Source organism: Mus caroli, unplaced genomic scaffold, assembly GCF_978045245.1.
Source record: "Mus caroli unplaced genomic scaffold, Mus_caroli_1 scaffold_12, whole genome shotgun sequence".
In the NCBI taxonomy this organism is placed as follows: domain Eukaryota; kingdom Metazoa; phylum Chordata; class Mammalia; order Rodentia; family Muridae; genus Mus; species Mus caroli.
In genome coordinates, this window is record NW_028227267.1 from 91,888,900 (window position 1) to 91,901,938 (window position 13,039).

The window sequence follows — 13,039 nt, forward strand, 5'->3', positions numbered from 1 at the left end:
ATAAAAACCTTAGCCAGAATAACCAGAGGTCACAGAAAAAATATCCAAATTAATAAAATCAGAAATGAAAAGGGAGACATAGCAACAGAAACTGAGGGAATCAAAAACATCATCAGATCCTACTACAAAAGCCTATACTCACCAAAACTGGAAAATCTGGATGAAATGAACACTTTTCTAGACAGACACCAGTCTGCTAAAGGTCAGGAATTCAAGGCCCATACCTAAACATAAGAAAAGCAATATGCAAGCCGGGCGTGGTGGCGCACGCCTTTAATCCCAGCACTCGGGAGGCAGAGGCAGGCGGATTTCTGAGTTTGAGGCCAGCCTGGTCTACAAAGTGAGTTCCAGGACAGCCAGGACTACTCGAAAAAACCAAAAAAAAAAAAAAAAAAAAAAAAGAAAAGCAATATGCAGCATACCAGTAGCCAACATCAAAATAAATGGAGAGAAACTTGAATCAATTTCTCTAAAATCAGGGACTAGATAAGACTGCTCACTCTCTCCCTACTTATCCATTATAGTACTAGAAATCCAAGCCAGAGCAATTAAAAAACAGAAAGAGGTCAAAGGGATACAAATTGGAAAGGAACATGTCAAAATATCACTATTTGAATATGATATGATAGTATACTTAAGTGACCCCATAAATTCCACCTGAGAACTCCTAAACTTGATAAAAAGAACTTCAACAAAGTGGCTGGTTATAAAAACTAAGTCAAGCAAATCAGTAAACTTCCTTTGCTCAAAGAATTAACAGGCTGAGAATGAAATTAGGGAAATGACACTCTTCACAATAATCACAAATAATATAAAATACCTTGGTGCGACTCTAATCAAGAAAGTGAAAGATCTATATGACATGACCTTTAAGTCTCTGAAGAAAGAAATAGAAGAAGGTCTCAGAAAATGGAAAGATCTTCTTCCATGTTCGTGGATTGGCTGCATTAATATAGGAAGAATGTTTCTCTTGCTGTAAGCAATCTACAGATGCAATGCAATCTCCATCAAAATTCCTACTCAATTCTTCATAGAGTTAGAAAGAACAATTTGTAAATTCATCTGGAATAACAAAAAAACCTAAGATAGCAAAACCTATTCTCAACAATAACTTCAGGGAGTTCCTCAGAAAATTGGACACAGTATTACATGAGGTCCCATCTATACCATTCCTGGGCATATACCCAAAAGAGCTCCATCCTTGAACTGAAAATATATTACAGAGCACCAATCATATACAAAAATAATAATAATAAATGCATGTTATTGATACAGACACAGACAGGTAGAAAATCGAACAGAATTGAAGACCCAGAAATGAACCCATGCACCTATGGTCACTTGATCTTTGACAAGCTAAAACCATCCAGTAAAAAAACAAAAAACAAAAAACAAAAAAACAAAACAAAACAACAACAAAAAGACAACATTTTCAACAAATGTTGCTGGTTCGACTGGAGGTCAACATGTAGAAGAATATAAATCTATTCGTCATTATCTCCTTGTACGAAGCTCACTTCCAATTGGACCTCCAATTAAACCAGATACACCGAAACTAGTATAAAGGAGGAGAAAGTAGGGAAGTGCCTCAAACACATGGGCACAGGGGAAATTATCCTGAACAGAACACCAATGACTTGTTCTCTAAGATCAAGAATTGACAAATGGGACCTCATAAAATTGCAAAGCTTCAGTAAGGAAAAGAACCCTGTCAGTAGGACAAAATGGCAACCAACTGTTTGGGAAAAAAATCTTACCAATCCTACATCTGACAGATGGCTAATGTACAATATATTAAAAAAATTCAAGAAGTTATACTCCAGAGAACCAAATAACCTTATTAAAAATGGGATAGAGAGCTAAACAAAGAATTCTCAACTGAGGAATATTAAATGGCTGAGAAGCACCTAAACAAATATTCAGCATTCTTAGTCACCAGGGAAATGCAAATCAAAACAACCCTGAGATTCCTTCTTACATCAGTCAGAATGACTAAAGTCAAAATCTCAAATGAGAGCAGAGGCTGGCCAGGATGTTGAAAAAGAGAAACACTCCTCTATTGTTAGTGAGATTGCAAGCTAGTACAACTACTCTGGAAATCATTCTGGCGGTTCCTCAGAAAATTTCACATAGTATTACCTGAGGACCCAGCTATACCACTCCTGGGCATATACCCCAAAATATGCTCCAACATGTAATAAGGACACATTCTCCACTATGTTCATAGCAGCCTTAAATATAATAGCCTAAAGCTGGAAAGAACCCAGAAGTACTTCAACAGAGGAATGGCTACAGAAAATGTGGTACATTCACACAATGGAGTACTACTCAACTATTAAAAACAATGAATTTATGAAATTCTTAGGCAAATGGATAGAACTAGAAAATATCATCCTGAGTGAGGTAACCCAATCACACACACACACACACACACACACACACACACAAAACCACATGTGGCACGTACTCACTGAGAAGTGGATATTATTAGCCCAGTAGCTCAGAATAAGCTCAAGATATGATTTGTAAAACACATAAAAATCAAGAAGAAGGAAGACCAAAGTGTGGAGGCTTCAGCCCTTCTTAGAAGGGTGAACAAAATACCCACAGGAGGAGACACAGACAAAGTGTAGAGCAAAGACTGATGGAAAGGCCATACAGAGATGCCTTCACCTGGGGATTCATCTCACATACAGTTAACAAACCCAAACACTATTGGTGATGCCAAGTAGTGCTTGCGGACAGGAGCACTTATAGCTGTCCTCTGTCCTCTGCCAGAGCCTGACCAATATAGATGTGGATGCTCAAAGCCAACCATCAGACTGATCATGGGGATGCCAATGGAGTAATTAGAGAAAGGACTGAAGGAGCTGAAAGGTTTTGCAACCCCACAGGAAGAACAACATTATCAACCAAACAGATCCCCCCCCCCCCAAGCTCCCAGGAACTCGATCACCAGCCAAAGAGTACCCATGTAGAGTGACTCATGGCTCCAGCTACATATTTAGCAGAGAATGTCCTTCTGGGAGATCAATGAGAGGAGAGGCCTTTGGTCCTATGAAAGCTAGATGCCCCACTGTAGGGGAATGCCAGGACAGGGAAGTGGTAGTAGTTGGCTAAGTAGGAGAACACCCTCATAGAAGCAGGGTGAGGTTTTTCAGAGGGCAAATCAGGAAAGGAGATATGTGAAATATAAATTTAAAAAAATCTAGTAAAATTTTTCAAAAACTAAAATAAAATGTTTTTATCATTAAAAAAACTAAACAAAACAAAATCCTAATTTACTGCGAACCATACCAAAGTAAATGAGATAAAAGGACAATGTTCAATAGCATTATTATTTATGTAAAAAGCAAAAAAAAATATTCAATAATATCTAATACTATTAATTTATTTAGATTTATAATATTTTGAAGGTAATTAATGAGGATGAACATAAAATATAACATGGTTTTTATTCTAGATGTGTTTAATTTGTTAAAAAACTGAACAAAATAAGTTTCCACAACAATATGGGTTTTTGTCACCTAAACTAAGGGGTGAATTTCTTCATATTTACTATGGTTGGTCCCTGCATATATCCTGTCTGCTCCATGTAGAGAATTACTGCTAATTTCTGCTAATATTTGCTTTAAAATCAATATGACTGATTCTAATTAATAAGACATGTTAACCATATCAGAAAATGATATGAGTTCAAAATCCAGTTGTATAATTTCGTGTTTTGGTGATCAAGTTATTGAAACCACAAAGCTCACTTTATTCACCTAAGTGAACGTCATATAGCACTTGGCTTGCAGAGAGTAGCCCTCGGAAGAGTGCCAGTACCTCAGGGAGAAATGCTATCAGTGTGTGCATAAGGGTAGCACTTATTGGTAATAATAGGTTTTATAAGCATTAGAGAACATGACCCTGGGGATGGCTTCAGGCAGAGTTAACTGGCGAGACAGAATGGATTTGTTGTATATATCCATGATATTATGGATAATTAAAAAAAAACTATTAGTAATTATTAAGACAATTTTATGTGAATTACAGTAAAATAAAAACATAAAATCATTAAATTAGGAGAGTAAAGAATCATATAAATTGCTCCATAGTTTTAAATATTTTTAAAATATATTAATTCTTTAATACTAAAGTTTCTGAATTTGGTAAGACTATTTAATAACTTCATTTAGTTTTCTTGTGAATGAATGAAACATATACATTGATTAAAAAGTATACTTTGTCATGGCATTATGTATTTTTAATCATAACAAAATTATGAAATGTGAAGTATTTTAATCTTTTAAAAATAATACTAAGTTTAAATAGGAAATATTCTAACATTTTTCAGAAAACTGTCCTGCTGATGTTAAAAACACATGGTTGTAGATATAAGTAACAGACGAAAAGGAATAGTTGCAGGGGCCCTTAGATGTTAACACATTTCCTTGATGTTTCAATGCCATGAAAAGATAACTCTGATTACATAAATACAAACAGAGTTAGGCTTGTGATGCAGTACAGTGCCAGACTACTGACATATGTGCAGAAAACCAACCACATCATTTCATCATTTCTCACAATGGGTATTAATACTTTGACTTACCTTGATTTTTTTCTTGTCACTGAAAACTTAAAAAGATTTGTGGATGAGTAGATTATTGAAATTGAGCCTTAATTAGAACTTAATCTCCATAATCATGCATAATTGCCCATGTTTATTACTCCTACGATGAGGACACATATTTCTTTAGCTTTCAGAGAGCCAGCAGAAAGCATAGCAAACAGTGCTAGGTAATATGATTGTGCACACTTCACTGGTTTTATTTGATTATGTGTATTATTATTCAAAGTTAGACACAAAGAGCTTACAGTTCAATGGCCTCTGACTTTGCTAAGCAACTTCAATAAAATCAAATATAGAATTTCAAAAAAATTCTTTAAACTGTATTCATAGAATTATTCTTAAATTAAATTGAAATCATATAAAATGTATTGTCTATTTTTTCTGGTTCTTGTTTTCAAAATGTCAGTAAAATTTTTTCGGCGGAAAAGGATTACATAAAAATGAGTTGATGTTTTTATTAGGTCAGAAAATTCTTTAAGATATTATAAATGTATTAGCCATATTTAAAACACTTGCCAAGCAAAAAGAGATATTTTCAAAACTTGGTGTCTTCTGATGACAAGAATGTGAGGTAGTGGGCATAGCTATCTATAGTGATCAGTATGTGACTATAGTCCTTTATCATGGTCATGTCAGGCCAGTAATTATTTCAATTATCATTTCAGATTATGTAATTTGCAACTACAATTAATGCAAAATATAGTTCTCACTTCAAAAGGAATAAAAGAGTTTATCCTTAGGCAACCAGAGTGTCAATGGCCCAGGAATGTAGATACAAGTCATCTAGAAAATGAATACATACATACATATATGCATACATACTTGCATACATGCATGCATACATACATACATAATACATACATACATACATACATACATACATACATACATACATACATAAAAAATAACTAAGTAGAAGTTTCACCAACAATTTTTAGTTAAAACAAAAGACAATCAGTGAATGTCCACTTAGGCATTTAATTCTGTGTTCAGAATTAAAGGAGTTATTAAATAGGAAATGTGGAGTAGGATTTTATCCTTTCTTAGGTGCATTCTTAGTAATATAGATCTTGCTTACACATATAAACTTTCATGATTATTCATATTGAAATTGTGAAGGCTAAGCACATTTAGCTACTAAATTGTTTTCTGTAGCTTTAGAGACTCATTTGCTACTTTGTACTTCTCAGCCTCCATCTTGACAATTTTCCTGTAATTCTTTGAGGGATTTTTGTGCTTCCTCTTTAAGGACTTCTACCTGTTTAGCAGTGTTCTCCTGTATTTCTTTAAGTGAGTTATTAATGTCCTTCTCAAAATCCTCTACCAGCATCATGAGATATGAGTTTAAATTCAAATCTTGATTTTTAGATGTGTTGGGGTATCCAGGACTCGATGATGATGCCTAGTGTTCTTGGTTTCTGTTAGTAAGATTCTTACTTTTGCCTTTCAACATCTGGTAATCTCTGGTGTTAGATGTTCTAGCTGTCTCTAGCTGTAGCTTGTTTCTCCTGTGATTCTGTTAGCCTCTGTCAGCACTCATGGGAGTCCAAATCTCTCCTGAGTCCCAGTGATCAGAGCATTCCATGCAGGCAAGCTTTCCTCTTGCAGGGAAGGTGCACAGAGGTCTAGAGCTCAGATCAACCTCCTGGCTGAAGATGACGGCCTGAAGAGACCCTATCCAAGAAGCTCTGTTTCTTCTGTGGCCTGCAAGCTCTCCTGTGTGGAGTGGTCTCTGAGGGACCCAGGATAGAAGATGGTGCTCTCACCTGAGTCCTGGGGTCAGAGCCCTCTCTGGAGGCTGATTCTCCTCTGGCAGGGAAGATGCACAGAGTCAAAAACAATTTTAAAAAGAGAAATATCAACTCTAACAAAGATGTCATCATTCAAATGCCAGGCAACAATTCTTATAATTCCATCTTCTTGGTTTTCTAAGAAGCTTCGTCTTTAATCCAGAACAGTGGTCCTAGGATCCTGGGTGTGCTAGAGCGCCTGCAATGTGGAGTGCCCTCTGTTGACTGAGGGACCATCTGCTGAGTTCATGCCTAATGTGGTGGAGGGCTAGACGCCCACCTGAACGAACCTCATTGGCTGGTCAGGCGATACCAGTTGTTTTGGAACAGATGATGCATTCCACTCACCAGTAATCCTAGGATCCTGGGTGTGCTAGGACGCCTGCAGTGTGGAGAGTCCTCTGGGGATCATGGGACCATCTGCTGAGTTCATGCCCAAGGTGGCCCGGGGCTGGTACTGACAGGAAGTAACCGTGACAGTTTTCAAACAATGCTTATACCAAACCTTTTCCCTTAAGACTGAGTTTATCACTCTGATAATTGGGCAAATAATACATTATTCCAGTAATATGCCTATGTTTGGGAAATACCTCAGTAAACTTTGATTACTTTTTTTCCAAATCTGATTTTAATGAAAATTAAAATGTATGGAATATTTACTATCACGTGTTCTCCCAGCCTCAACTGATCTCACACACATAGTAATCAAAACATCACATGTAGAGATAAAAGAAAGACTAGTAAAAAGTGCAATGACAATGACCAAATAACAAATGAAGCCAGAACTTATAGAATAATGCTTGGCTTATCAATGGAAACTCTAAAAGCCAGAAGGGGCTGCACAGTTCACTAAAAATCTAAGAGCCTACATGCCACAGACCCTCTGGGTCCCTGTGTCTACGTCGAACGGGGTCTCTCGATGCTGGTGGGCAAAGCGTGGATGAACGACAAACAGACACACACACACAGGAGAGTTCCTGTGGAATCTGAATGTAATTTTACAACTCGATCATCAGACTTTTTATGCAGAGGACAATAAGGAAGTTGGGTGACATATTCGCAAAGTATAATTGAGGTAACGGGAATCTTACATAAAACAGAGGAATGCAAACACAAAAGATCTAACGGGAACCACCTCGGATAGAATTCATTGATAACAGCTGGGATCAACAAGGGCTCCACCTAAGATTCACTAATCTTAGAAGCCAGGGTCAAGGGCTTTGCATCCTTGCCATAGTTCCTATTTTAGTCTCTTGTATAGTCCACCTTCCCCTTAGGCCATTGTAAATACGTGTGTATGGGTGTAACTCTGCTATAGTATCTATTCTGGTTTCTCCTTTGGTCTGAAACTTCCTTCTTCCTTAGTGATGGTAAATTTCTGTGTAAGGGAGTGACTTAGCCTTTACAATCTTACTGAATTCTAAGCCCTTGATCTTGGTCAAGGACGCCCTTGGAATGTTGGAACACTGGTGGAAGGCTTTAGCCATGTCAGAATTCAATTTTAAAAAGCACTTATAATAGGAAAATACTGAAAGAGAGCACGTGGATCCATACACTAGACTAACACCGGAATGGAACTCGGGAATGAAAAATTACTGTATGGTTAGGGTACGCTAGACTCCAAGAGGAGAGCTTCCTTGACACTCTTTTGCCTCATGACTGACTTTTAAGCCTCTCGCTTGTCCAGTTGACTCGACCAGAGAGAGTAACACCTACAATTAGAATGTACAGGGATAAAGATGGTGCAGAGATTGAGAAAACCATCAAAACAATGTCTGGCCAAACTTCAGATTCATCTCATGTCAGAGAGCCAATCCCTGAAACTATGCTTATATATAAGGAGCTTTGCATAACTGTTTCCTGAGTGGCTTCATTCAGCAGCTTATGGAAACAAGTGCAGAGACCCATAGCCAAACATGAGGCAGAGCTTGGGAGTCTTGTGGAAGAATAGGAAATAGAAAGGAGCAATCAGCGGGGGTCAAGAACACCACAAGAATATCTACATAGTCAAATTACCTGAGCCCATGGTGCTCATAAAGAATGAACCACAAATCAAAGACCTTTCAGGGGCTGGACCTAGGCCCTTATATATTTATAGCAGATATGCCTCTTTGTCTTTATATGGGTCCACTAACAATTTGAGCATGAGCTGTCTCTGTTACCTGCCATTGGATCCCCTTGCTGTACTGCCAGGTTGGGCCTCATCTGGAGAGAGAGAGGATGCTCTTAGTGCTGCTACAATTTGATGTCCCAGGTGGGGTCAGACCAAAGAGGGGAGGGGACATTCCCTTTCTGATAAGAAGGGAAGGGAATTTGGGAGAGAGATTTGTGAGGGTGGGACAGACGAGAGAAAAGAGAGGGGGAGCTCCAACCAAGATATAAAGTGAATACAAATAAAAATAGAGCATACCAAAATTAATGGCATATAATAATAGCAGTATTAAGAAAAATTTCAATAGAACTAGGCGCTTCTATAAAATTATTGGACGGATAACATATGAGTGACTTAATGATTTAATCAAAATCTACAGAATAAAGAAAATCCCACCCAAAAAGAATAGAAATAACTAAGCTCAGGGTTGAAATTAATACAATACAAAGAAGAACAATAAATAACACAAAGTTTCAATGAAACAATTAATAAATAGGACTTCATTGAGAAAAATCAATAAGATTGGTGAAACCTTAGCCAAATTGACAAAAAAGTTAAAAGAAAAGAGACAAGTTGAGACATTAGAGACTAAAAGAGGTATATGACATTAGGTGACATGAAATTCCAGATTATTATAAGTTGGTACTTTAAAAACCTGTACTCTAGCAAATGGAAAACCTAAAAGAAATGGGTAATTTTCTCAATACATACCACCTATCAAAGTTAAATTACAATCAGATACATACTTTTTTCCTTCTTCTTTAAAATCTTTATTAAATTATTTTATTTGTTTACATTCCAAAAGTCGCCCCTGTTCCCCATAACCCCTCCCTGAGTTCTTCGCCCCATCCCCTTAAGCCCCACCTCTGAAAGGGTGCTCCCCAACCTGCCACTCACACCCCTCTAACCCCCCCCCCCCAGCATTCCTTTTCCCTGGGGCATCAAGTTTCCACAAGATTAAAAGCATCCTCTCTCACTGAGGCCACACAAAGCAGTCCTGTGTGGCCCCCACATATGTGCTGGGGGCCACTGATCAGCCCAAGTCTGTTCCTTGGTTTTAGCTTAGTCTCTGGGAGCTCTGAGGGTTCCAGGTTAGTTGACACTGTTGTTCTTCCTATGGGCTTGCAATCACCTACAGCTCCTTCAGTCCTTCCTCTAACTCTTCCATATTTGTCCCCAAATTTTTAGCCAACGGTATTTGCATTTTGAAGTATGGTGGGTGGGCCCTACCTTAACTGGGGCCATGTTTCGCTACTGGAGGTGGTCTCTTCAGTTTCTATCTCTCCACTGTGGAGCATTTTGGGCAATGTCATCCTCACTGTCCTGGGCACCTCTGACAGCCCAGCTCTCTGGGACTTTCTAGAGGTTTCCCCTGCCCCCTAATACACACTGTTGCATATTTCAACGCATTCTCCTGGGCATAACTCCTTTCTCTCCCCGTACCTGATCCTGCACCTCTTTTTATCCTATCCCTGAACTCAGTTTCCTCCCTTCCTCTGTCTCCTATAATTATTTTGTTCTTCTAAGGGGTTTCACTTGACCTTCCTTATTATTATGCTTCCTAAAGTCTGTGAGTTATATCATGGGTATTATGAACATTTTAGATAATGTCCACTTATCAGTGGCTACATACCATGCATGTCCTTTTGGGTCTGGGTTACCTCACTCAAAATAATTTTTTCTCGTTCCAGCCATTTGTCTGCAAAATTCATGATGTTCTTGTTTTAAATAACTGAATAATATACCATTGTGAAAATGAACATTTTATGTATCCATTCTTTAGATCAGGGTCATCTGGGTTGTTTCCAGCCATACTTTAAACAGAAAGTTCTCCACCATACACCCCCCCAAAGTGCCTAAAGTGAGATTACATTAGCTCATAAATCTACCAGACTTTTTAAAATTTATAAATGCATAAAATATTCTGAAAAATAGCATGAGAAGGAACAATGCCTGTAGCTTCCCATGCTCTTAGGCAGCATCGCCCCATATGGTCCACAAGGGTAATGGAAGCAATGATGGCATAACAGAGCATCTGGAAACCCTGTGAGTATATACAGTGACACACTGGGACCAGTTTCACAGACTCAGATCAATGTTACTTGGGTGATTCCAGGCTTATATAATCTTGAGATACTGAGGGTAGGTTAATTCAGGATGGACAAATGTCATTGGCTGTGGGTTTAATGTACTGAAGTGCCTGTTTAACACGGACAAACATTTTAGGGGTCTCAGGTGCTGGCTGAACATGGTTGACAGGAGAAAGGTAATTGGTCTAGTAACCTAACTGAAGCTATATGATATTCCTATGGTATATCCTAAGGCATGTGAGGATTGTTTAGGGTTGGCAGGGGTGGTGATTTCCTGAGACAAGATCAGAGAAGAAGAAACCTTGCTAACAAAGGGAGCCTTCTATTAAGCACCTAGCCTCAGAAGGCTGTTTGGTCAACGGTGGATATCAACTTTAATTAGCAGAGTTTTGCCAAAAATTGGCCAATTTATATGTCCACAGTTACAAAAATACCTAAGTCACATACAGCCCTAACAAAGAGAAAACTACAGATGAACTTCTCTTGTTAAAATAGATGGAAATATTCTGATAAATACAGTTGCAAATCTAATCTAGGAACATATAGAAGAATCATCTACCATGATCAACTAGACTTAATCCCAAAGATCCATGGATGCTTCAGCCTAATTAAACTGACAAGTATAATCTATCATATAAATAGACTGAAGACAAAAAACACTGGTCATCTCATTAGATGTAAAAAAAAAAAAAAAAGAAACGCCTTTTACAAAATCCAACAGCCCTTCATAATAAAAGTCCTAGAGAGACCAGGGATACAAGGGATACATTTCAAAATAATAAGGGACATTAACAGCCAGCCCAGAGCCAACTACAACTTAAATGGAAAGGAACACAAAATTTTGTCCACTTTGTCTATACCTATTCAATACAGTACTAGAAATCTTCTCTATAGCAATGAGAAAACAAAAGGAGAACAAAGGAACACATAGGAGGCCAAAAAATACACACAGAATAAGATAGCATCTTCAACAAAAGGAACTAATCAAATTGCATGGGTGTATGCAGAAGAATTCAAAAATATCTATACTTATCATCCTGTATAAAAATCATATTCAACTGGATACAAAAAGCCTCAACAGAAAAGCAGATTCAGTGAACATGATAGAAGAGAAAATGAGGAATAGCGTTGAACTCATTAGAACAGAAGAAGACTGTCTGGACAGAATATCATTTGGACATTCACTATAATCAACAGTTAATATATAGGACCTCAGGAAAAATGAAATCTTCTGTATGGCAAAGAAAACCATAATTAGGGCAAAGTGGCAGTTTGAGAATGGAAAATATTTTTATCAAGTTGATATCCAATAGAGGGCTAATATCTAACATCTATAAAGAACAAACAAGGACATCAAAAATACAACCCAATTTAAAGTGGGGTTCAGATATAGAGTTCTCAAAAGAGAGTAAACTCAATAGCTGAGGACTTAAAGTAAGGTACAACATAGATATCAAGGAAAAGGGAATGACACCACTTTGAGATTTCATCCTAAACCAAAATAATGGCAATGGTGTGCTAGGGAGATGTTGGCATAAAACTTGTGGAAGAAGTCAACTGCTACCTGTTTGGATTTAAGGTCCAGTCCTTAGATCCCAAACTACTCAGGTACTCAGAGCCTGAGAATAGATGGGCCAAGGATCTAGAAGACACTAAATTCCACTGTTCTGATATAGGGCCATAGCTATAAAATGACTATTAACTACATTCTCATATAGTCATTGATCAGTACTTTCTCAACCATTATGTCAGAAGCTTCCTTCTTTAGTAGATTGTGTTAGATTCAGAGATCCTCAGCTATACAATGTGTGGAAAGTGAGAGACCTTGAAACATTCAGTACTTAAATTAGGTTTTTCTATGTACTTCTTCACTTCAGGGCTCAGGAAATCTTGTGAAATATTACACATAAATATTGAAAGTGTCAGAGGAAATGTCAGACACAAAGGAAATAAGACTGTCTAAACACAACAGGATTTATGGTCAAATGAACTCCCAGAGACTGATGGCATGCACAGAGCCAGTGTGGGTGTGAACCAGATGGGGTACTAGTACTGAGCAAAGTAGACAGATGACCCAATCCCTAACCCAGACACTATCTCCAGGTGATAACCACTCACAGATAAAGAAATTAGTTTTTTTTTTTTTTTTTTTTTTAACAGAATCTTGCTGTGTATACAAATCACCCTGAAGGGCCAAGCCCATGTCTACCACTCAGTATTAGATAGCTAATACCCATGAACTTGTAAGATTTTTGGAGGTTCTTTGTCACATAGTATTTGTTAGGTCAATTTTTAAAAATCTTAAAACTACTTTGCCTATATACTACAATTTCAGGTTTTGTACTGTATTGAGACTCTTGTCTGTACGAACATGTTTGCATACATCTATAAG